The sequence below is a fragment of the Carettochelys insculpta genome, chromosome 9 (genome assembly GCF_033958435.1).
Source record: "Carettochelys insculpta isolate YL-2023 chromosome 9, ASM3395843v1, whole genome shotgun sequence".
NCBI lineage: Eukaryota > Metazoa > Chordata > Testudines > Carettochelyidae > Carettochelys > Carettochelys insculpta.
This window is the reverse complement of record NC_134145.1, coordinates 47,787,020-47,814,093: the sequence shown is the minus strand read 5'-3', so window position 1 is coordinate 47,814,093 and position 27,074 is coordinate 47,787,020. Positions and strand designations below refer to the sequence as shown.

General features: G+C 42.9%; 1 pseudogene; it reads right to left on the bottom strand.

Annotated features, from left to right (window-relative positions):
- Positions 1 to 7,248: 7,248 nt before the first annotated feature.
- LOC142017948 (complement factor H-related protein 2-like) lies at positions 7,249 to 25,889 on the bottom strand (annotated as a pseudogene).
- Between the last annotated feature and the right edge of the window lie 1,185 nt (positions 25,890 to 27,074).

The following is a 27,074-nucleotide window of genomic DNA, read 5'->3' as shown; positions in this document are numbered from 1 at the left end:
GTCACGATAAGCTAGCACATCTGGGCCTCAATGAAAGGCATCAAAGACAGTGCTGTCAGCAGCCATTTCTGTGCCCTGTGTGCTCCTCAGTGGGGGAGTGGCAGCGAGCAAGCTGGCTTGTAAGGGGGAGACTTTGTCTGGCTACATCAGACTTCCAGATGATCCTTGACAAAGCCTCCTTAATGTCTCACATACTGGCTCCTAGGAGGTAGCATACCTCCTGAGATGCCATGTCTGGCAACAAACGGGTGATTCCATCTCCCTCAGAAGAGATTCCCCAACCTCCACTACCATATGCTTCCTTCTGAGAGTAGTGGCTGTGAACATCCTAGCCTTGGGAGAACATGGTGTCTCCTCCTCTTGCTTCAGGGGTGATTCCTCATCCATTGTTTCCAGAGCAGCATACTGATTTTCCATTATCATTGTGGATGGGTTTGAAATAGGAGTGGAGCATTGTCTGCTGTCAGTGGTAACCAGCAGCCAGTGTCCTCCCTGTGATAGAAACATCTCCTTCCCAGCTGATGTGACAGCAGTCCTCTGGAGCTGGATAGCTTCCTCAGCCTTGTATGTCTCCATATGATATGATATGATATGATATGATGAAGCTTTCTTGATGTTAATGAGGTTATGATATAAATAAATCCATGCAGTCACCTCTCCTTCAGAGGCACACTGGGCAAGGTATTTTGGCTGATGTAAATCCATATATCCTCAGTAATTTCAATGGAGTTTGCTGTTTCATGCCAGCTGACAATTTGGTCCAGATAGCCAATTCTTTACTGGCATGTGTTGTCATTTATATCTTTACACAAGTGATGTCACAAAGTCATGGCAGAGGAAAGGTCATGGTCATTCATGTTCAAAAATAATTTTTTTTCAATAAAATGTGCTTCCACACCATGCAGCATGTGCTGTTATTTGAAAGATTTTTTTTCAATTATCTACATTATGTGGCACTGAAATGACTGGAACCCTCAGTTAACTGGCAGTTCTAGCTGGGGCTGGCTGCCGCTGGGCCAAGGGCATGGACGGAACTGGCTCTGCCACTGGTTGCAGCAGGGCTAGTGGCCCAGCCTAGGGTGGTTGCCCTGCTGGGCCCATTGGAGCGGGGCTAGCGGCCCTGCTTGGCTATCCAGAAAATATGGTTATCCTGTAGCCCCTGTTCCCCAGTGATACCTGAAAATCAAGCCTCTACTATAGCTAGTGTTGAAGAGGGTGGTTTGTTTGTTTTTGTTTTCTTTGTTCTTTCTTAAATGTTCACTTCCGTTTGATACTTGAATGTAACCTTTTTTTTTTTTGTTTTCTTTAGGAGTCTGTTCTACAGATCATTTGGAAAACGGTCAATTTTCAGCTAGTTACTGGAAAACCTACATAGAAGGTGATGGAATTGACTATAGCTGTGACCATGGATATATGCCTGAAAATCCAGAAGCCAAAGCTAAATGCACAAGGAATAACTGGATACCTCCTCCAAAATGTATCGCTGAAAGTAAGCACTATTTATGTTCTATTGAGGGGTTGGTTAAAAATTCGTAAACATGTTTCTGTTATTATCTGCCTGTGATAAATGCAAAAATTCCAGCCCTAGCAGGTGACTTGTCATGACAATGTACGTTTCTGACCTGAATAACTGTGTGATTGTGTTTCTGCGACACTGAGAATTCTTCACCCCGCTGCTTCCCACTGCTTCCCACCCCCATTTGCTGTGTCATTTTTTCAAAGTTGGATTGAAAGCCCTTGGGAAAGTTACCAGCTATGTCTTTGTCTTCTGTGATGAGATGAGCACATTTTGTGAGGTGTAAGAGAACATAATAGTTCCCAATCCTGTTCATCCTTACCCCAGTAGCATAACCTTTCTTGCTCCCTTATTCCCACCCCTCAGCACTTAGCACTGGGAGAGACTAGCCTCCCTACATACAGTCCTGTCCAAAACCTTAGATGCCTGGTGGCGTGGCTAGCTATTTACACCACCTTAGCTGAAACTCTATTTTTAGTGTGCTAGTTTCAGCAGTTGGTGTGGAGCTAGTCTACAGAAACTAAACCACTCCATACTGGACAGGGAAAGATGGAAAGGAATAGTGAGACAGGCATCAGATGCCAATGGGAGCTGAGCCCACGGTTATTGATGCTGCTGCTGCTGAGTTTGATCAGACCTAAGCAGGTATTCCTTCTGCAATTTACGTTTTCCAGCTCAAACGTAGACATAACTAAAATCCTAGTGCTTGACATGAGAGTCACCCCTAGGTATCAGGAGAAGTGTTTGCAAAGAAAGTCCTGCTCTGCCCCTGCCATCTTGGGACTGACTGTGTTCAGCACAAGTGGAATCTTCAGAAAATAGCCAAGCTGCAAGAATCCAAACTCACTTGTCTTCATAGATTTATAATTTAGCCAAATTTGGGGGGCATTTTTCTGAAGGCAGCAAAAGGCACGGCTTCGACACCAGGTGGGCATCACAGCCAAATTCTGGCTTTTTGCTTCAGACCATGAATATGCTAGTGGTTCCCAACAGAACTGCAACTGCAACTTGGCTTGGACAAAACATCAGTCTCCAAAACAGCTAAACCATTTCATCATAAACTTTTCAAAACAAGTAAAGAGATGATGCCAAGGAAGACATGATACATGGAAAAGTTGCAAGCAGTTAAAGGGGGTGGTTATCTGTGGGATCATAGGCAAATTTAATAAGCGATGTCACAACTAGCTCTTTCTGAGATGGCCAATGGTGACAGACACTGGTCTTGTGTGTGTTGGGGATAGTATGGAGGCAAAGAAGTCCAGAGAGCAATTGTGCCCCAGGAAATCCTGTCCTATCTCTGCTTCCTGCCAGGTAGGAGTTCTTTGTGCATTGGTCTGACTTTGGGGCTGATGCAGCATGTTCCTCTGTCTATGCCTAATCTATACTTCTGACTGCTGCAATGCTGGTTAAAGCCATGTCTCCACCTTGGTCCTCTGACTGCCCTTCCTCCATGGAGTGGCTTGTACAGTTTGTCTGGAAACTCCAAATATTTGAATGACAAGCAACAGAATCAAGTCATCAAACTCCACAACAAAATTCTCTCTCTCTCTCTCTCTCTCTCTCTCTCTCACACACGCACACACACACACACACACACACACATCCTGCCTTATAACCTCACTCCTTCTCTGTCTCAACTCTCCCCAAATGCCGAAGAAAATGGATGAACTGTGCTGTGTATCCTGGAGATAAACAAATTCAGGCACACAGGGAATCCCAAAATGAGAGTTTCCCTTGGGGATATTGCCTTGGCAGAAACACTGTTTCCTTCCAACTGAGGGAATCCACCATGCTGTAGTGAACACAACTATGAAAGACTGCATTGGGAAAGGCTGTCCTTGAAGAAAATGGATTAAGTGATAAAGTATGTGTGTTGTTTCATCACCGTCTTTCTCACTGGTGAGCCCTTTATGATTTTCAGGTACATTAAACTATGAAGCTGCTTCTCCAAATTATGTATACATACAGCTCATGCAATGAAAAGAGAACTTTTTTACAAAATAACAGCTGACAGTGTTGGAATCAAAACTACCATTTTCTGTCCAGCCATCTTTGAGACTGGCTTTCACACATCTCTATCAGGAACGATCATGAGCAATAACACTGCAAGGCACACTGATGATTTCTTATCTTCCCCTCCCGCTCACTGAAAGTCTGAAGGAATGTGGTGTTCAAACAGTTTTTAAATAGCTGTCCTCTATTTCATTTCAGGGGCACTTCTTCTCATGGTCACCTAATGTTTGCAAAAAGCTTATAAATTATAAACTTATAAATTATAAGCTTATAAATAAACCCTATTTATCTTCAAACAATGCTATTCTCTATTTTAGAAACGTGTACAAAAGTTACGATACAAAATGGCTTTTTCTCTGATCAAAAGACCGGATACAATTTAAATGAGAAAGCAAAATACAGATGTTACACTGATTACATGACTCCAGAAAGAACTGAGGACGGGACTACAAGATGTCGCAAACAAGGATGGTATCCCCCTCCAAAGTGTATCAGTGAGTACTTTAATGATTAAAGAACTCTCTGCTTCCTCACACTGCTCCTTTCTTCCTGACTAAAGGGTGACAAACTTGGAATTTAATGTTGAGAAATTCATAGGGCTTTGGAAGGCCAGAGAGCTGCAAACTGCAGCAGGGCTAGCAGCCTGCAGCCTGGGCTGTGAAGAATGGGCCGAAGCCAGGGCCAGGGCCAGGTCGAGGCTGCAGAGGGAGCCTGAGAGGGGGCTGAAGTGCTTGACATGAGAGTCACCCCTAGGTATCAGGAGAAGTGTTTGCAAAGAAAGTCCTGCTCTGCCCCTGCCATCTTGGGACTGAATGTGTTCAGCACAGGTGGAATCTTCAGAAAGTAGCCAAGCTGCAAGAATCCAAACTCACTGGTCTTCATAGATTTATAATTTAGCCAAATTTGGGGGGCATTTTTCTGAAGGCAGCAAAAGGCACGGCTTCGACACCAGGTGGGCATCACAGCCAAATTCTGGCTTTTTGCTTCAGACCATGAATATGCTAGTGGTTCCCAACAGAACTGCAACTGCAACTTGGCTTGGACAAAACATCAGTCTCCAAAACAGCTAAACCATTTCATCATAAACTTTTCAAAACAAGTAAAGAGATGATGCCAAGGAAGACATGATACATGGAAAAGTTGCAAGCAGTTAAAGGGGGTGGTTATCTGTGGGATCATAGGCAAATTTAATAAGCGATGTCACAACTAGCTCTTTCTGAGATGGCCAATGGTGACAGACACTGGTCTTGTGTGTGTTGGGGATAGTATGGAGGCAAAGAAGTCCAGAGAGCAATTGTGCCCCAGGAAATCCTGTCCTATCTCTGCTTCCTACCAGGTAGGAGTTCTTTGTGCATTGTTCTGTCTTTGGGGATGGTGCATTATGTTCCTCTGTCTATGCCTAATCTATACTTCTGACTGCTGCAATTCTGGTTAAAGCCTTGTCTCCACCTTGGTCCTCTGACTCCCCTTCCTCCATGGAGTGGCTTGTACAGTTTTATGCTAGTGGACCCAAGAACAAAACATCCTGGTGGGGGTCCCATTTCATCCTGCTCAACCAGCCCAACAAATTACATCAGATGTGTTGCTTCTCAGATGGGGAGTGCATTGCCAGCAGTACCATGTTCAAGGTCGATGAATCAAGGATGAACAGAGACTACATATCAATCTCCTCAGACTACGTGTGGTCTTCAATGCTTGCAAATATTTTATCCTGCATATTCAAAACAAAACCATCTAAGTCCTTATGGACAATCCCACAATGATATTTTATATCAATTGTCAGAGATAAACTGGATCATAATTGCCTTGTGCAGAGGCCATAAAATTATGGATGTGGTGTATTGTGCACAACATTGTCCTTATGGCATCATATCTGCCAGGCACAAGAAATACACTTGCAAACTCCATCAGTCATCACTTCTACCTAGACCACGAATGGGAGCTCTATCACAACATGACCCGACACCTCTTTAAGACATGGGGTCACCCAGCTATTGATCTCTTTGTAATGCCACAAAATCCAAATGCAGGTGAATTTTCGATAGATTCAGCATGAATCATCCCCATAGCTCTGGCTTGGCACAGGCAGATCTGGTTTCACTTAGTCTATCACCTATCTCTTCCTCCTCCTTACCAGCCCTCTGGACCTACTATCTCAGAACGGGGATTTGACGCTCCACCCCAAACCACATATCTGCCATCTGATGGCCTGGTTTCTGTGTGGTTCCCAGAAGATGCACAAGTACTCTCAACAAGTGTGCAATGTTCTGTTATAGAGCAGACGAGAAACAACCTGCAAGACCAAACTTTCCAAGAGGAACCACTTTTCAGTCTGGTGTTCTGAAAGGGGCGTGCAACCTACAAAATCCCCATTGCACATGATTCTGGACTATATTCTTCCCCTAAAGGATACTTACCTGTCACTTTCCTCACTACAAATCCACCTTTCTGCAATAACAGCCTTCCACCCACCTTTAGAAGGCTTCTCGGTGTTCACCCACCCAATTGTAAAGAGGTTTTGGAAAGGCCGACAAAACTTTATTCCTTCATGTAAATCCATATTTCCTACTTGGGACTTGGAACTTGTCCTTTATACCTGGATGGAACCACCATTTGAGTCAATGGCCACATGTTCACTAGCCTAGTTAACAATGAAAACCCTGTTTCTAGTTGCTATAACATCAGCTCATAGAGTAAGCAAGATAGCTGCTTTGACTGACTCTCCACCAGATACAATTTTCCCTAAACACAAAGTAGTTCTATGACTCCACACTTCCTTTCTTCCCAAAGTATGTTCCCCCAATTTCACATCAGTGAACCCATAGGCCTCCCGACCTTTGATCCTAAACCTCATGCCTCTCATACAGAAGCCAAATTACATGCATTAGATGTCAAAATGACAACATCCTTCTACACAGACAGAATGGGATTGCTTAGGGGATCTCAAAGGTTATTTTTATCTGTCACCAAGAGGTCAAGGGATTCCCTCTTTCATCCCAACATATATCTAGACTCATATCTGCATGTATAATACAATGGTACGCTATCCAAAACTGACCTTTCCCATCAATGGTAACTGCACTCACTTTTGATTAACTTTATTTTCATTTACTTTCCAAAAAAGGCTAAAATAATCCAGTTAGAATTTTATGCAATAGTCTTGAAATCAATATCCTGTTTCTTTGAGAGACTCTTAGGGGTTTTGTATGTAATATTCTTTCAAAACTGGACATGTAGTAAAATAATTTTCTAGTAATAGTTTTCTCTCTAACAGGTTCTTCAAAGAAAGAAAAATAATTTTAACCCAGATCTCAAGATCAAAACCCATTGACCATTATCCGTAATGTTCAGACCTGATGTCCTTTGCCAGTGTTTTAGCATTGATTGACTGATACAAGTAATCACTTTTTTATCTTTCTTCACAATGATATTTTAACTAAATTTTGAACAGTAATGACAGATGGACACATAGGTTCAAACTCAGACTGAACTACATATGAAAAAGCAATTGCCGTCCAGCACAGTTGTACGGCCAATATTGACTGCTCTGATTAAAGTTTAAATTCATACTAATTATTTTTCCTTTTAAAAATTAAATGTTTGTATATTTCATTTACCACTGTCTGCTCGTTCTTTTTTTTTTATTAGGGGGGCATATTATCACCATCATCCTGAAGTTAAGATGGCTTTGTAGGTTTGCATCCATTTTTTTAAATGTTTCAGTCCATAGCTTTTGTCTTCCTCCACTGTCTCAGGACTCTGTGTGAGAATGAGTCATCAGCGAACACCAGATGGGACTGTGGTCTCATTTCTCTTTCTTGAGTGGGTTCTTTTGCAAGGTCAGCTCCTCCTGTTCTCTGGCCCTCAAAGTGCTGCTGGCAGATGGTCATCCAAACAGGGTCTGAATCAATAGCACACACACACTCACATTCACACTAGCCGTAGTTCACTTCAGAGAAAGCAATTTCTTTTCCAAAGAAACAACCAGGAGTTCTTGCAGATTCATGGTGTCTGAAAACAATTACTTACTAACTTTTATACTTAATGTAGACCGAGCAGCTGCAACAAAATTACAGGATTTAAAACCAGTGATGACTGAAAGTTACAGTATATATGATTTTTATGGGACTGAGCAGAGGATTTATACAACATGGACTCCACCCCAGGGATCTCTAACCTTCTACCCCAAACCCCTGATCTCCAGCTGACCCTGCCCTCCCACTTTCCCTCCAGCAACCCCCAGTTTGTTCCTCCCACCCCACCCCTACTAGGCCTGGACATCCCTCCCCACACTCAGCCTGAACATTCCACCCTCCTCTCAGCCCAAGAACCCCTGGATACCCTTACCCAGACAGAACCCTACAGCCCGTTCTGCAAGGCCCCACCATCCCACTCCAGCCCAACCATAGTCCCCTTCTTGGCCCAAACACACATCCCCTCAGCCCACACACCACCCCACTCAGCCTGAAAGCCCTCCCACTTGTCCCATACATCCCACCCCCTGCTCATCTCAAGGACTCTCCATCCCACCCATGCTTTTCCCAAAGGTCCCCCAGTACCTTAGCCCAAACACTCCACCCTCCACTGGGCCCAAGCTATTCTTGCCCCACTGCTCTCCCTCCAGCCACCTCCAGTTCATGCCCTCAGCCTTCAGTAGGCCCGAGATTTCCCCACAGCCCACTCAGCCCAAACAGGCCACCCCCTGCTTGGCCTGAACATTTTCCCCCACCAGAAGTGGGGATTACCTTGGCGAGGTGGAAGCAGCAGCCACTGTGGGTCACCTCCCCGCCACCCACAGCACTCCCCATGTGGAGCTTAGCTTCAGCCTCCCAGCTTGCTGAGCCCCACTTCTCTGTGGGCATCTGAGAGGTGAGCCCAAGGATACAGCAGAGCACTGTGAGGTGAAAGTGTGGAAAGGGAGGCCATGGTGAGGCCACTGCCACCCACTGCCTCAGGTACCCTAGCTAGGCAGGTCATGGTGGGGACCAGGGGTCAGGTGGGGACAAAGAGAGGAAGGAGAGGCCCATGGGGGAGGGTGTGGGACATGCTGGGCAATGGGGTATTTTGCCACATGTCTCTCTCAAGATCTCCTGTTTCAGCTGTTCCAGAGGAAAAATTGTAAAAGAACTGAGTTTACTAAAAGTACACAGGAAACATATGCTTGTCGCTGGATGCTTCACCATGTTCTCAGTTGTGATTGGTGTATTTTTGTTGTTGTTGTTTTGTTTTCATTTGGTTTTGCTTGGTTGGTTGGTTGTTTTTTCCTGTGATTTTATAGATGTATTCCAGTAATAACTCTAAATTTCACACATCTCCTGAAGAGGCATATGAACCAAATAAAATTCAGCAGCTACAACATTGGCCACAAATACTGGGCCACACAGCCACAGAATCTTAAAATTATAGGGCTGGAAGGGAGCTCAGGAGGTCATCGAGTCCAGCCCCCTGCTTCAAGCAGGATCAACACCAACTAAGTCATCCCAGCCATGACCATGTCAAGCCAGGACTTAAAAACCTCTAGGGATGGAGATTCCACCACCTTTCTTGGCAACGCATTCCAGTGCTTCACCACCCGCCTGGTGAAGTAGTTCTTCTAATATCTAACTTACTTCTCTCATTCTACAACTTCATACCATTGCTCCTTGTTCTGCCATCTGTCACCACTGAGAACAGTTTCTCTCCATCCTCCTTAGAGCTCCCCTTCAGGAAGTTGAAGGCTGCTATTATACCACCCCTCAGTCTTCTCTTCTTCAAACTAAATAAGCTCCAGTGCCTTAATCATTTGCATTGCCCTCCGCTGAACCTGATACAGCACCTCCACATTGTTTCTATACCGGGGACCCCAAAAGTGGACAGAATACTCCAGATGTGGCCTCACCATTGCCAAATAGAAGGTAACAACCACATCTTTGGATCTGCTCAAAATGCTCCTTCTAATGCACCCCAATATGTCATTAGCCTTCTTGGCTTCAAGGGCACACTGTTTACTCATATCCAGCCTTTCATCCACCATAATCCCTAGGTCCCTTTCTGGTCCTTTTCTAGATACTGCTGTTGAGGTAGTCGATCCCCAGCCTATAGCAATGTTTGGGATTCTTCCGTCCCAAGTGCAGGACTCTACACTTCTCCCTGCTGAACCACTTCAGATTTATTTTGGCCCATTCCTCCAATTTATCTAGGTCTCTCTGGATCTTATCTCTCTCCTCCAATGTATCTACCTCGCCCCCTAGCTTAATATCATATGCAACTTGCTGAGGGTGCAATACAGTCCTTCATCCAAGTCATTAACAAAGATGTTGAACAACACCAAACCTTGGGGCACTCCACTTGAAACCGACCGCCATCCTGATATGGGGTCCTTCACCACTCCCTGTTGGTCCTGACAGTCAAGCCAGCTTTCTATCCACCTTACAGTCCACGTATCCAATCCATACTTCCTTAACTTATGGGCAAGAATGTTGTGGAAGACAGTCTCAGAAGCTAAGCTGAAGTCAAGGTATTTCACATCCATGGACTTCTCCATGTCCACACAGCCTGTTACCTCATTATAGAAGCTAATCAGTTTGGTCAGGCAAGACTTGCCCTTGGTGAAGCCATGTTGACTACTTTTGATCACTTCCCCCTTTTCTAAGTGCTCCAAAAGGGATTATTTGAGGATCATCTCCATTATTTTCCCAGGGACTGAGGTAAGGCTGACTGGTCTATCATTCCCTGGATTGCTCTTCTTTCCTTTTTAAAGATGGACGCCACATTTGCTTTTTTCCTATCATCAAAGATCTCTCCCAATCTTCAAGAGTCTTCAGAGACAATGGCAAAAGGCTCGGCAAAGATGTCTGCCAATTCCCTTGGTACCCGTAGGTGCATTAAATCCAGACCCACGGATTTGCGTACGTCTGGTTTTTCTAGGTAGCTCTTAACTCATTCCTTCCCCACTGAGGACTGCCCACACCTTCCCATGCTGCATTGTCTAGCACTGTAGTGTGGGAGCTGTCTTTGTCTGTGAAGACTGAGGCAAAAAAAGCATTGAGTACTTCAGCTTTTCTTACATCAGCTGTCAGTAGGTTACCTCTCTCATCCAGTAACAGCCCCACACCTTCCCTGGCAACCCTTTTATTGTTATCACGCCTGTAGAAACCCTTCTTGTTATCCTTCACATCCCTTGGCAGCTGCAGTTCCAGCTGTGCTTTCGCTTTCCTGATTACTGCCTGGTATTCTCCAGACATATATTTGTACTCCTCCTTAACTGTCAACTGTCCACCTTTTCACTTCTTATGCACATCCTTTTTGAGTTTAAGCTGGCCAAGGATTTCCCTGTTAAATCACACTGGTTGCCTCCCATAGTTGCATTTCTTACTATGCAGCAGGATGTTTTGTTCCTGTCCCTTCAGTAAGACTTCTGTAAAATACCGCCCTGAACTCTTTTTCCCCTTCAACTCATATCCCTGGCCATCAGTTCTCTAAGGGAGTCAAACTCTGCTCTTTTGAAATCAAGGGTCTGTATTTCACTGCTCACCTTTCTTCCTTTTGTCAGGATCCTGAAATCTACCATCTCATGATCGCTGCAGCCCAGGTTACCACCCACTTCTATTTTGCCTACTAGTTCTTCCCTGTTGGTCAGCAGCAGGTCAAGTTGTGCACAGCCCCTGGTCGTTCCAACAGTACTTGTTCCGAGAAGTTATCCCCACCATTCTCCAAAACCTTCCTGGATTGTCTGAGTGCTGCTGTATTGGTCTCCCAACAAATGTCTGGATGATTAAAGTCTCCCATGAGAACCAGGGCCTGTGATCTGGAAGCTTCTTGTAGCTGTCTGAAGTAATCCTCAGCTACCTCATCTCCCTGATCTGATGGTCTATAGCAGACACCAACTACAACATCACCACTGTTGCTTCAGCCTCTAAGCTTAACTCAAAGACACTCACTTTTTCCCTCCTTATACTGGAGCCCTGAGCAACCATACTGCTCCCTCGCACAGGGCATAACTCCTCCTCCTTTTCTCCCCTGCCTGTCCTTACTAAACCGTTTATACTCTTGCATGACCCTGCTCCAGTTATGCAAATCATCACACCAAGGAGGGCTTTAAACTAGGTTCGAAGGGGGCAGGGGAGCAAAGCCTGCAGGTAAGTGGAGAGCATATATACCTGGAAGATGAACTTGAAATGGGAGGGAGTAAGGGCTACACTGGGAGAGTAAAAAGAGGGCCAGGGCAAAACTGGGAGGTGAGACCAAATCAATGTCTGAGATGCCTATATACAAATGCAAGAAGTATGGGAAATAAACAAGAAGAATTGGAAGTACTAATAAATGAATACAACTATGCTATCATTGGCATCACAGAAACTTGGTGGGATAATACTCATGATTGGAATGTTGGTATTGAAGGGTACAGCCTTCTTAGGAAGGACAGGCAGGGAAAGAAGGGAGGAGGTGTTGCCTTGTATATTAAAAATGTACACACCTGGACAGAGGTGGAGATGGACGTAGGAGATGAACGGGTTGAAAGTCTCTGGGTTATACTCAGAGGAGTTAAAAACAAGGGTGAGGTCCTACTAGGCGTCTACTACAGGCCCCCTAGCCAGGTGGAAGAAATGGATGAGGCTTTCTTTAAACAGCTAACAAAATCATCCAGGGCCCAGAATTTGGTGGTGATGGAGGACTTCAACTATCCAGGTATATGTTGGGAAACTAATACAGCAGGGCACAGACTGTCCAATAAATTCTTGGATTGCATTGCAGACAACTTTTTATTCCAAAAGGTTGAAAAAGCTACTGGGGGGAAGCTGTTCTAGATTTAATTTTAACAAATAGGGAGGAAATTATTGAGAATTTGAAAGTGGAAGGATGCTTGGGTGAAAGCGATCATGAAATCATAGAGTTCACAATTCTAAGGAAGGGTAGAAGGGAAAACAGTACAATAGAGATAATGGATTTCAGGAAGGCAGATTTTGGTAAACTCAGACAGCTGGTAGGTAAGGTCCCATGGGAAGCTAAACTGAAGGGAAAAACGGCTGAGGAGAGTTGGCAGTTTTTTAAAGGGACATTATTAAAGGCCCAAAAGCAAGCTATCCCACTGCGTAGGAAAGATAGAAAACATGGCAAAAGACTGCCTTGGCTTAACCGGGAGATCTTGCATGATCTCAAACTAAAAAAGGAATCGTATAAGAAATGGGACAAATTACAAAGGATGAATATAGGCAAACAACACGAGCATGCAGGAGCAAGATTAGAAAGACTAAGGCACAAAATGAGCTCAAGCTACCTACAAGCATAAAGGGAAACAAGAAGGTTTTTTCCAAATACATTGGTAACAAGAGGAAGACCAAGGAGAGGGTAGGGCCATTGGTCAGTGACAAGGGAGAAACAGTAACAGGGAATTTGGAAATGGCAGAGAAGTTTAATGATTTCTTTGTTTCGGTCTTCACTGAGAAATCTGAAGGAATGCCTGACGTAGAGAACGCTAGTGAAAAAGGGGTAGGTTTAGAAGTTGAAATAAGAAAAGAACAAATTAAAATTTACCTAGAAAAATTAGATGCCTGCAAATCACCAGGGCCTGAGGAAAAGCATCCTAGAATCCTCAAGGAGCTGATAGAAGAGGTATCTGAGCCTTTAGCAATCATTTTTGGAAAATCATGGGAGACAGGAGAGATTCCAGAAGACTGGAAAAGGGCAAATATAGTACCCATTTATAAAAAGGGGAACAAGAATAACCCAGGAAACTACAGGCCAGTCAGCTTAACTTCTGTTCCTGGAAAGATAATGGAGCAGGTCATTAAAGAAATCATCTGCAAGCAGTTGGAAGGTGGTAAGGTGCTAGGGAACAGCCAGCATGGTTTTGTTTAAAACAGATCATGTCAAACCAATCTAATAGCTTTCTTTGATAGAATAACGAGCCTTGTGGATAATGGAGAAGCGGTGGATGTGATATACCTAGACTTCAGTAAAGCATTTGACACGGTCTCACATCATATACTTATCAATAAACTACTCAAATACAACTTAGATGGGGCTACTATATGGTGGGTGAACAACTGGCTGGAAAACCGTACAGAGAGAGTAGTTATTAATGGCTTTCAATCCTGCTGGAAAAGTATAACTAGTGGGGTTCCACAGGGGTCTGTTTTAGGACCGGTTCTGTTCAATATCTTCATTAACGATTTAGATATTGGCATAGAAAGTACACTTATTAAGTTTCCAGATGATACCAAGCTGGGAGGGGTTGCAACTTCTTTGGAGGATAGGGTCATAATTCAAAAGGATCTGGATAAACTGGAGAAATGGGCTGAGGTAAACAGGATGAAGTTTAATAAGGACAAATGCAAAGTGCTCCACTTAGGAAGGAACAATCAGTGTCACACATACAGAATGGGAAAGGACTGCCTAGGAATGAGTACAGCAGAAAGGGATCTCGGGGTTATAGTGGACCACAAGTTAAATATGAGTCAACAGTGTGATGCTGTTGCAAAAAAAGCAAACATGATTCTAGGATGCATTAACAGGTGTGCTGTGAACAAGACACGAGAAGTCATTCTCCCGCTCTACTCTGTGCTGGTTAGACCTCAGCTGGAGTATTGTGTCCAGTTCTGGGCACCGCAGTTCAGGAAGGATGTGGAGAAATTGGAGAGGGTCCAGAGGAGAGCAACAAGAATGATCAAAGGTCATGACCTATGAAGGAAGGCTGAGAGAACTGGGCTTGTTTAGTTTGGAAAAGAGAAGATTGAGGGGGGGACATGATAGCAGTTTTCAGGTATCTAAAAGGGTGTCATAAGGCAGAGGGAGGGAACTTGTTCTTCCTTGCCTCTGAGGATAGAACAAGAGGCAATGGACTTAAATTGCAGCAGGGGAGGTTCAGGTAGGACATTAGGAAAAAGTTCCTAACTGTCATGGTGATCAAACACTGGAAGGAATTGCCAAGGGAGGTGGTAGAATCTCCATCACTGGAGATATTCAAGAAGAGTTTAGATAGATGGCTTTCAGGGATGGTCTAGAAAGTGCTTGGTCCTGCCGTGGGGGAAGGGGCTGGACTCGATGGCCTCTTGAGGTCCCTTCCAGTCCTACTATTCTATGATTCTATGATTCTATGAAGTTCCCATTATTCCAACCACCTCATACTACTTTGACTGTGACAGAGCCTGTCATTTTCCCTGTTTGTTTTCCAGGTTTCTTGCATTTGTGTACAAGCACCATAAAGAAGTGGCTGATTGGCCCATTTTCTCCCATTCACCCATTTGTTCCCATTCAACATCGACGTTGCGCAGCACCACATCGAAATAGGCGCAGCGAGGGAACGTCTACACGCCACAGTAGCACACATCGAAATAAGGGTGCCAGGCACAGCTGCAGACAGGGTCACAGGGCGGACTCAACAGCCAGCCGCCCCCTTAAAGGGCCCCTCCCAGACACACTTGCACTAAACAGCACAAGATACACAGAGCCGACAACGAGTTGCAGACCCTGTGCATGCAGCATGAATCCCCCGCTGCAGCAGCAGCAGCCAGAAGCCCTGGGCTAAGGGCTGCTGCACACGGTAACCATAGAGCCCCTCACGGGCTGGAGAGACAGCGTCTCTCAACCCCCCAGCTGATGGCTGCCATGGAGGACCCCACAATTTCGATGTTGCGGGACGCGGATCGTCTACACGGTCCCGACTTCGAACACTGCACTCTATAATTATCTGAAGATTTTGGAGAGAAATTGGATCTACATTTAAACTCTACAAACTCTCCATGTGACACGTACAGTTTCTGACTTGAAACCCCACTTTAGATCTATGTTGTGTGATCTCATATCCTCTTGTGTGATGACACAGGGGTCTGCAAGAAAAGAAGAATTATTATTAAAATGTTATACACATCTAAATAGAAAAATCCGACCTTGAAACTGAAGGTGATCCCATGATCTAATAATTAAAGGCCATTTTGCCCTGTGTAATTCTTACTGAAGCTCATTGACTTCATTATCTGATGTAAATATCATTCCAACAAGTGTGGAACTAAGCCCTACAAGATAGCAAATAGTTTTGTGTCTCCTCCTGAAAGTCTCCTACTGGAGATGATTATCTTAAATTAATGGCTAATGTCACTGGTTTTAGACCATTTGTAAGAAAAGCTTAGCATTCCTTTTAGTCATGAAGCAGTTAGAAAATAAAAGCATGAAACTAATGGAATGTTTCCTACCTACAATGAATTTCGGGCAGGTCTACTCTACAAAAGAAATTCAGCCTAAAATACATAACTCCATCTATGAGAATTACATAGGTGGACTCAATGTATCTTAAGTTGAACTTCCGGCACATCCCTACTGTGGGAGGCTGACAGGACAAACTTTCCCATTGACTTCCCTTACTCCTTGCAAGGAGTACCAGAGTCAATGTGGCTGTCCTCACAATTCGATTTAGTGTGTTTCTACTAGGCATGCTAAATCGAACCCTGGAAGATCAAGCTCCAGAAGGCCGACATTCGGATAAGTATAGACATGCCCTTGGAATCTTCACTTAGCATAAAATATAAATTAGAACCTTTTCCAGTACCATTTAGTTGAAAAAAATAATGTTGACTTCTCTAAACCAAGCTCTGAGGTAGCAGGGCTCTTTAGTGGCCTGTGGGATGTCAAGCCCATTGAACTGGGTTGTGGGCAGGCAGCTACGAATACTCTTTCTAGTTAGCGGGTGATTCTGTGATGACTAATCTGAGGTAATTTAGGCAGCCTTTGATGGACAGAGCCATGTGGAATCCCCAGGGAGGCAGAGGAGGTGGTGACAGCAGTTGAGGAGGGGCTGAGGAGAGACATGTTTCGGAAAGAGGAAAAATGAGGGAAGCTGCCAATTTTTAAAAAATGCAAGTAACTACAGCAATGTTCTTTTTTTCTTGTTTTCTCCTGTATGTGGTGGTTTTGAGAAGACAAGCGATGCGAACTTGGAATTACACTGTTCCAAGATGAAGGGCTTGCGCTATTATAGAGGTTCCTCTGTAACCTCAATCATTCCTTTTCCATCCCTTCCCCCACTTCATGCTGATCTACATTTGCCATCCTCCCATGATGGGCTAGCCTCCCCCATCTGTATCTCCAATACAAACCCCTTTCTTGGTCTCCCTCCCATAGCATCTCCTCCCTCATTCCCCTCCCCCAAACACACATTCCACACCAGTCCCTGACTCTCATCAATATTCTTGTTCAGTGCCTTTTTTGAAAAAAAAAATGAGCTGGTACGAATCTGGCTCCCCACCTGCCCCCACCACCCCAGCTAATCCCATGTCTGAAGCTGCCAAGTTGCCAATACTGAGTACTGGCAAGTACTGACACAAAAAAGCACTGCTCTTGTTCCTGTTGGCTAAGGTAGCATGACAGCTGTCTCAGGTGTCTCCAGACCCTGTCACTTCTTAGCTTTGTGGAAAGTAACTTCTTACGTCCCCATTCCTGATCCCACTACTGTAAGAAATCAACATTTTTTTTCACTCATGGAAAGTGGAGAACTTGGAGCTGCTGAAAACTTCGTAGCTACAGTTTATTCCTTCTGGAGCGCTGTGATTGTAATACTCACACTTCACGACAACCTGACCCTTACTAATTCTGCTAGTGTGATGTGGCCTCTTATAGGTTCTTTTTTTCCCAACACACTCTTCTGGGGGTTGAGCTTTTAAATATGGTGTGCTATGTCTTCCTTCCCGCTCATTGTAAATGTTCCTAATTCCTTTTACTTGTTCCATCCTAATTCATGAGGCTATGACACATTCTTGCAGGTGTATTTATTTATTTAAGTATTTACTTTGGTCAGCTTGATTCTTCATGCTGCTAGAACTACGACATTGCCTATCAAAATCAAATGTATAGCCAGCTGTGCACGTTAGGCTAGTTAGAGAGGCAGCTTGCTACCTTGATGCTGGATACCTGATTATATAATGTGCTGGCACTTAGCTATGTGTAGGAGGAAATATGATTTGAAACAGATAACATCACTCTGTCCTTTCCTTTCAGCTGGTTTGTTAGTCATAGATCGAGTTTGAAAACTACCATTGGAACATGCTGAAATGAAGAATGAGGAGAGAAGTTTGTATACATTTTCGTGGAAATATTTTCCCAAACTCTACTTAAATACATCGTTAAATCTACATCAGTCACTTAGAGCTTAAAAAAAAAGTGCAGTGACAACGATGAAAATAAATCTCCACAAAATTAAAAATAAATGACATTATAATGGGAAGAGATGATGTTTTATAAAATTTCGTTATAAATTGAAAACATCTTTAACAAGTGAATATTTCTCTTACCTAAACATACTGGTGCATAAGTCCGAATTCCATTATAACAGAATGATTTCCAGTCTCCTTCGATTACATAGTAGTGCTGGCATCTGTATTCTACAGAAGAGCCAAATGCATGTTCTTTTAGGGAGAAAGTAGTTATGTCTCCATTCTCAATAACAGGTGGACGACCACACTTTTTCTCTGTACCTAAATGAAAATATTGGTAGTTTCAATGCACAAATACAAATCTGTTTGGTTTTGCTATTCTGTATATTGATAGCTGCAGTATTTACTTGTCACAATGCTCTGAAGCTTTGGCTTCTGAGGTCTAAATCAGCTCTCACTGAAATCAATAGTTTAGTCCTGGGCCAAGATTAATACCGGTATACATCTAAACAAGATCCTAAATGTTCCTCTGATACACATTTATGCAACGTTATATGGTCACAACATCCTTTATTTTGGAAATCACAGCATAAGATGCATTGAAAAGACACACACTTTTTCTATGGAATTCAGACCTGGATCATTGAATTAGTTTTGAAATGATTTCCCTCCCTTTCAGACCCCTCTCCCCGCCCTTCTCTTAATTAGATACAGGTTGCGCCTCTCTAATCTGGCACTCTCTGGTCCGGCAGCATCCGTGATCCACCATCATTTTAGTTAGTTGTCTGACCACTTATCGTGGGTGTGGCCAGGTTCCTGTGGCACCATAGATGTTGGTTATAGCCACTAGTACTGGCTTTCAGTGTTCTGTGCTGTTATTTAGCTCTAATTTCGTGTACACAGTGTGTTTTTGGTTTAAAAAAAAGAAAAAAAAAAGAGGAGCTGGTACTCAGCCAGTTCCCCCCTACGCCTACCAGGGTTCCTGGGTCTTGGTCTGCCCGTGGGGCTTTAGCTCCCAGCCAGTGGGGCTGGCACGGTCCCCTGTCACCTGGTTGGGGTTCCCACAGCTGGCGGTCTGGCTCTGAAACTGCTGCAGGACGCAGGGGCAACGGCTCCAGCTCCAGACCCACATTGCTGCAGAGCCAGCAGGGGCTCCAGCAGCCCTGCTAATGGGATCCGTCTGGAGCAGGGAGCTCCCCCAGCAACCCCAGCCATGGGAACTGCAGCCTGGAGGGCAGGGGGAACCCTGCAGCCCCGCAGCTGGGTGCCAGCTGGGACACAGAGCCCTGCCAGCAGCCCCAGCTGGGAGATCGCCAGCTAGAGGGGAGCACTGGTGTGGAGGTGCCTGTACTCAGTACCGCCACAAAAAAGCCCTGCCCCTTCATGTATTCTAAGAGCTCAGTATGCAGTGGAAGGGTTGGTAATATTGGCTTCCTGTGGTTTGGCAAATTCTCTGGGTCAGCACTGGTCATGTCCTCAGAGTTCCGAACTAGAGAGGTTCAAGAGGTAAAGCATTTTGTCTCTGTAAGACAAAACAGGTATGTTTCTGAAGGAAGTATGTTCACTGTCCATGTTTGTGTTTTTCACTCTTTCCCTGCTCTAGCATGAGTGGGGCCAGATATTTTAAACATATCTTGTTAATTAAATAGAAAAAAATGAATAGGATGATTTTCTCAAAATCCTGAATTACCAGTTCCTAAATCAAGCTGAACGGAAGGCTGATTTGCTTAAGTCAGCCAAGAACAAACATTAACTCACAACACATAGGCACTCCTCCTTGTTGCTCAAATGCATTTGAGAAAAAAGAACTGATTCAGAACTAAGTCTATTTACCAGATATACAAGTGGGTAGAGCCATGTGCCCATCCACACACTTGATGTGGTAGGGGACTTTAAGGTCAGAATGTTCACCACAAAGAAATTGGGCTGCTCGGTTACTTTGGATCAAGATCGTACGTCTTCGGCCATTAGACAGAAGCAATTTGTTTGTTTCCAGCTGTTTCCTTGTAATAATACATGGTGCTTTAGATAAAAAAGAACAACACGAAAAGTCATTTAAAAGTTTAAATATCTCCCACACAAATGCAATACTGTAGATTCCATAATTCTAGGGTTCCTTTACCTTTTTTGTTTCCAATGTAGAGAATGAACGGGTGTAGCAAAGAAAAAAATGGACTACTTTCAGATGTGATTTGTCTTGTTTGTTAGGTCAGGGAACTGAAAATCAGAACACCTCTTTTCTATTCCTGCAGCTGCTATTAACTCTCTGAATGGTCTTGGCAATTTTCTGAATTTTGTTGCCACAGTTTCTCCATTTTTGTAACGAAGACAATAACTTGCCATTGTTAAAAATGTATGAAAGCTACTGTCATATAAAGTACTGATAATCAAAGCCAATAGGATACTGATTCTAGCTATACAGTCCTACCTGCTAATTTGCCATTTAGTACGTATCAAGTAAACAATTCTGATTATTATTCTGCTCTAACTTAAAATTAAATAGTGTATTATGCTCCAACATGGGTCATTTTGGACTTGATACCAGTGAAAACAATGGACATTTTGCCATTGCATTGTATGTGAGCAGGCTCAGAAACTATGAGAGCAATGGAAACATTTAATAGCCATCCCTAGAGTAGTAGCCATCATTAAATATTATGAGACAAGAAAAGATAGTTACGCCCCACCAGTTTTTGTCCATTGACTGAAGAACTAAAACATTATCCTACCCAAGCACTTTGGCGGAGCTGTCCATTTTTCTCCACTGCATGTTATCCTTTCAGGTCCTGACAGAGTGTACCCAGGATAGCACCTGTATTGCACACCATCACCTTCCCTATATTCTGCTTTCTCTTCACCGACAATTTCTGCCAAATCAATGTCAGGTGGATGTGGACACTCTTGAACTGCAAAACACACGTCTGTTAATCCATGACTGGAGGTGGTCAATGAGCAACAGAATTAAAGAAGCAAAAGTATTGCATTAATTTTTAGGTGTTTAATTCTTTGGATTAAAACTATCTCTCATATTGTGGCTAATGCTGTAGAAACACGATGTGCTTGTGATCTAAAGTGGGTTCTATGGGGCTGGAAAAAAACATGTAATTAACTTGGGGATATTTGCATCATCAAAGTTGATGACAATAAAGGTGACACATGAAAGCTTCATGAATACTTGATGGAACTTGAGGAAACACTGCTTCTCTCATTCCTTTCTTGTGTTTGAACATTACTTTAATTGATGGCCATCATAAAAGAAGTCCAGTGAATTAATAAAAGTAAACTCACATTGATTCTGTCTGTTATTAGTGTCTTGACCTTAAAGACAATACATCATTAAGGGATAAGAATAGTTGTTGAAGGAGGCCTAAATAACCAGAGTAAGTTAGGGTACGTTGATTTAATTTGCATAACTTTACCCCATTATCTTAGATTATAGCTCATATTTCCTAAAAGCTTTTCCCACCCTCACACTTTCATTTACTCAGCTATTATTAAACTAAGTGAGAGCTTTGTTGCTGTCTTCAGTGAGTACAGGACCAAGTTCCAAACGAATAGCAGCTGTATTTTAGTTAGGCAGCACACCCTCCTTCCTCTTCATGTTTTGGTATAAACTTTCAGAGACAGTAAATCATCCTCAGAACTAATGTTGATCCAGAACAACTTTCTAGACTCCCTTTTTGTGGAGAGGGAGCAGGATAGCATTTCAGTACTTCTGATACTTGTAAAGCACGTCACAGGTTATTCAGGCTAAAAGATCAACTATGCTTTTTCAGAAACCCGTTATCACACCCCTGTTAATTCCAGATTCTTTCTGGCCTTAGTTTATCAAAAAGGCAAGTATAAACCTATCAGTCTACTTCTCAAGTATGGAGTAGTGTCAGTGAAAGGATATCAACGTGTGTGGTGGTGTGGCTTGTCCATTTGTGAAGGAATGTCTTGCAAAGCACTGGTTAGCAGATGTCACAAAATCACAGAAAAATTACCTGCAGAGGCAGCACAAGCAGCAGACTGATATTTAGCTAAACAATGAAGAATAGCTATGCAGTAAGAAATACCTTATTGTTATAATCTATTCTTTCTGTTGAAATTGTGTGTATTGGCACTTAAAAAAAGTAATAAGCATCTGCTCTTCCCTTATTTTAAGTACTGCGAGAAATTTTACTTTGTTTTGTATTACCAAACTGGAGAGTTGGCATCTGTTCTAACAACGCAATATATACCACCTTATTTATAGAGCTGATTGATTATTAAAATACTTAGTGGTTTTTCAAATCAACACAATGGCTATTTCTACACTACAGCCATCCTTCAAAAGAAGCTGTCCTGGAAGATCTCTTCTGAAAAAACTGCTTTCAAAGGAGCACATTCACACACAAAAAGTGGATCAAAAATCAATCTGCTCTTTCGAAAAAGAGCAGCCACACGGCCCCCTCTCTTTTGAAAGACCGGGCCAGGGATCAAAAAAATCCAGCAGCACAAGGACTGCTCATTTAAAAAAGGGCCCCTGAGGCATCTACACATATTTTTTTCCAAAAGAATCTTTCAGCAAAAGGCATTCTGCCTCATCTGGGAGAAGAAGAGGGCTGTCGGAAAGAGAGCTGCATTCGTCCGATTTAATTTTGAAAGAATGCATTTTGTGTGTAGATTCTCCCCAGCTTTGTTTGGTTTTTTTTGTTTGTTTCTTTTTTCTTTTTTTTTGTGTTTGTTTCTTTTGAAAAAGGACTGTTTTTTTGGAACTTACTTGCTAGTGTAGATGCAGCCAATGTGTTTGAGGGGGAGGCAGGGAAGCTAGTGGAAGCTTTCTTACCAATACATTTAGGTACTGGAGACCAGCCTTCAGAGGTACAGGTAGTTTCATTAATTCCCCCTTCAGACTTATATCCATGATTACACTGAAAGATTGTTTTTGATTATCTTCATCCATTATTTTCCCATTTGCTATCCTTCCGCACTGTATTGCTGAACAAAATCAGAACAACACCACCACAAATAAGATTGTAGATAATATACAGGAATACACGGTATTGTGTAAGTCATATTGTACCACCATAGTAGCTAGCACTGGTGCCTGTGGCAGGAAGGGGGACAGGGGGGACTGATGCCTGTGCCAGTCACCCCGTGCCCCTCCTTCCACAGGCATCAGTCACCCTTGTCCTCTCTCCTGACATTGTGGGATGCTGATTGACTGTGTCCTTCTAGCCATCACTGAGGTGGAACTTGCAGGCTATACATTCTTATGGCAAGAGATATCAGAGGCTGCCAGCAAATCTTTTCTTACATGTTATTTTGCTCTTAGCTTGTGAGCATTGTGCAGTCTTTGAAGAGACTATGTAATTCTTACTTTTTGTGATAATGGTCATTTGGTGAGAGAAGGGTAGAAAACAGTAAAGAGTTTGCCCTTCCACCTTAATATCTGCAGTTACAGCTGATCCATGGTGCAGAGTTGCTTCATGGGGATTTGGCATTGGTTTATTGCTGAGATGTCTGAAAGAGGGGATAGACCGAGTACCTCTTGTAGACAATAGAGTTTTGTAATAATATCCTATAATAGATATGTCATACCCATCACCCCAGATTAGGTCTCAGTGCCTCTGGGTAGTACATATACATGGGAGATTACATGCATAGAGTTTAACTATAGGAACTATAACTCTGCTGGCCCTTCTTCTCTGGTGAGCACGAAGGATGGGTTTCATTGTTGAGATTCACCAGGCAGACTGAATCTGTACGTGATGCCAAGGCAGAAAGAGATCAGAAGGATCCCTGCGATTCCATATGATCACACTGTTGCTCCGAGGAATAACTAGAAAGCAGGTTGGGATGTGAAGGAGATAGCATAAATAACTACAGAGTTGAACTATGAGGAGTTGTTGTTGGAATTTGATTGTACACCTTACAAAACCAATTCTATCCTTCTGCCTATGTGAAGCAATTATGTAGTCCTGGGGGACAGGGAGTGAAAGAGTGAATGGGCAAGGAATGTGAGTGTTTGAAGAGAGAGAAAAACTGAAAGGTTGTCTCAGTGTCTAGATGACCAAAGTGGGAATTAAAGAGTTGGGAGCACCAAGACAATATCCAATGGGCCCTCGGGAAAAGGGAAACCGTGCAGGACAGATAGATGGCCTTGGAATTAAAGGGCAAGAACCCCCAACTAAAAAAAGATAACACAATTCGAAACAACACAAGAGAAAAGGCACCAACACGTTGACAATGAAATACAACTTCCAGATAAACAGATGTTACATGAAGTGGTTATAACTGATTAAGAGGTGATGAAGCACAACTCATAGAACTGAATGGAAGAAAACTCCTATAAAAGATGGGGTGTCTTGCATGAATCTCCAGTTCTTGTCCTGTCAAGCCTAGAGAACCAGCCCGACTCCCCATTTCCTCACATTGAATCACCAGTCCAATGACCAGATATGAGCAACAGAGTGGTAACTATAACATCAACGAGGTGGTTTGAATATTTGTCCGTGTGTGCGTGTGCATGTGTGCGTATAGTACAGTATATGCAGACGCTAGATAATGTTACATTGTCAATAAATGTGATGTTTTGCCTTATCCCCCCGAAGAAGATCCGGTCTGATTATTTAAGGTTTTACACTCTTGTAACTGCTGTCTTCCAAAACTGGGGTACATAAAGTAAGTAAATAAGCAGCACACAGCCGAAGGACAGTGGTTAAGTGTAGTACATCCTGTGCTATTAAACTGTGATGTATCTCTCTTTGAAGGACAATAAAGAGAAAATTAACCTTATTTAAAGCTCACTTACGAATGCATCTGGGCACAGGAGACCATCCTGAAGCAGTACACTCAATTCTGTTGTCATTTTCCGCTATATAGCCAGCATTACATTCAAATACTCTGTTTCTTTTCTGGAAGAATAAAGGTGGCTTTATTCTCCCATTTGCTATGTTACCACATGAAGTAGCTGAAAGCAAAGTAAATTTGTAAAGTCAGACATATCATATGTAACCCAAAAATCTCTGACCTTAGATGTTGCGGCTATTATTTAGCACAGTAGAACACATTTAAAAGAGAATGAAAAGCAATTAAAACTTCGTTGAAGCCATTTGGAAAAGCTGAGGCACCTTTTCTGAGTGAACTGAAATGAAAACTCTCCTTGTAAAGGCAACACTGCAATTACTGACAAGAGCTAATTAAAATATCAAAATAGGTAAAGCAACTTATAGTAGTTGAAGGCTTCTTTTAATTGAGCTGTCACCATTGCTAATTAAGCCTGCCTGCTGCCCTGGTTTTCCCAAAAAGCATTAATACAAATATGGTTAGGCAGCATAGAACACATAGGCAAGTGCACCTATGTGACAGAAGAGAACCTGCTCTAGGAACCTGAGTAGATAATGGATTTTTCATATTGTTGACACAAAGAAAAAAAGGCAGAAAAAGTTCTAGATTGAGTCAAAAATATGTTTGGCTTTTTAAAAAAATGTATTTGGTGCAAATTTTGAATAAAAATTGGGGTGTACAAAATGTTTGCTTTTTATTTTCAGCAGTTTGAAACACTTACTTTTTAAAATGTCAGGAAATTTTAAAACAAGATTTTGGTTTCTTTAGAGCAAAAAATTTAAAAAATGCAAAAGAAGATGTTCTGAGTTTTAGAGATTTCTAAGGTATTTTTACAGAGTCAAGTTGGCAAAATCAATACAAATTTGTGAGATGTCTGAGCTGCCAAATCTGCATTTTTCATTGAAAAATGTTTTGGTTGAATAAAGCTACCCAGCTCTAATGAATAGAACTCACCTGTGACTGGTGGAGTTGGGTGAGGTGAGCATCTCAAGACCACGTCCCCAGTGACCTGGTAGTATTCAGTCAATATGAAATATTATGCAAAAGGGACAGCAATGCTGAAGACAATTGTGTATTGCTGGCCTGTTCAGCTAGTCTAAACTAGCTAGCAGCTAAATGTGGGAAGGAAGATTTTTATGCATAACTGTTACAAAATGAGAGTTACTCCATTATCATCTTCAGAACAGGCTCTGCCCCTGAAGCAGTGGTGCTGATTTACCTTACCCCTCAGTTGCACTATCAAGTCACCAGTAGCTTTTCCTATCTCAACAGACCAAGTTGGTGGTATGTGCACTAAGTCTTTTCCTTCGAATAATCCCTTTACCTTTTTGTAAGAATATCTTTTGCTTGTACCTTAATGTCTTACCTAATGCCATGTCACACGCCCATACTACCAGAATGGCAATATATCCAGGCTGAGTCATCTCCGTCCTTCGAAAGCTAGGCCCGCAGTTCAAAGTGCTGGTGTAGTCTAGCACTATGCCCTGAACTCTGTCCCTATCAATGTCTTTTAAAGGCTGAATGAACACTCCACACTCTGTCAATATTGCAGCAGAAATGTATGCAAATTTTAATTTAAACGTGCATTCTAGTTATTCAGAAAAATCAATTTTTTCCAGTAATTCCCCTCCCACCTGTTTTCTTGAACAAGTGAGCCAGCTGACTCCCATCCAGCTCTATGGGCTCCAGGCCAGTGAGGCTCCTGGGAGCTAGGCCAGGGTTTAAAACAAAACATTTTGGTTTCTGAACAAGACTGATCACAACTATGGTGAAGACAATGGCAGAGTCCATTCTCTTATCAGTTGAAGTCAATGGGAATTTTCCTGCTGACTTTAATTGGCTTTGGATCATGCCAACTAAAAAGAGAGAAACTCAGTGTGGAATGGAAGGAAGTACTTACAATAATTTGAACGGTATTCTTTGTAAAGCTCACTTAAGGCTCTCTCTCTGTGCCTCTATACACATAGGAAGGTGGATGGATACTTAGTCTCCGAAAGCATTTGTTGAAAACACAATTCAGAGCGACATTTTGTTAGCTTTCAAAAGTGTTTGGTTTACCTTATGGAGTACTGAAATGATCTTGCTGAGTTATATTGTCATTCATGTACCCTTGGTTTTCTGCACTGTACACTAAAAATGATTAAAATGTTCAATGGATTCGACCTACACATGGGGCTTGTCTACTCTTCCACCTTCTTTCGAAGGAAGGATGGTAATTAGGGTGTTGGGAGTTTACTAATGAAGTGCTGCCGTGCATGGGCAGCACTTGATTAACCAAATTCCACCGGCAGCGACACGCGTCCAGCTGCGGTTCACCCCACCGGGACATCTAAGTGGCAGCTCAACTTCAAAGTCCTCTTACTCCTCAAAGGCTGTGGCCACACTTAGCCAAAACTTCAAAATGGCCATGCAAATGTTCATTTTGAAGATTACTAATGAGGCACTGAATTGAATATTCAATGCGTCGTTTGCATTAGGATGCTTCCAGCATCAGCACTTGGAAAGCGCCACTTTTCAATGCTCGCGGCTTGGTGTGGCTACATAGAGGTCCTTTTCAAAATGACCCCGCACATTTTGAAATCTCCTTAATCCCCTCTCCTGAGAGGGAT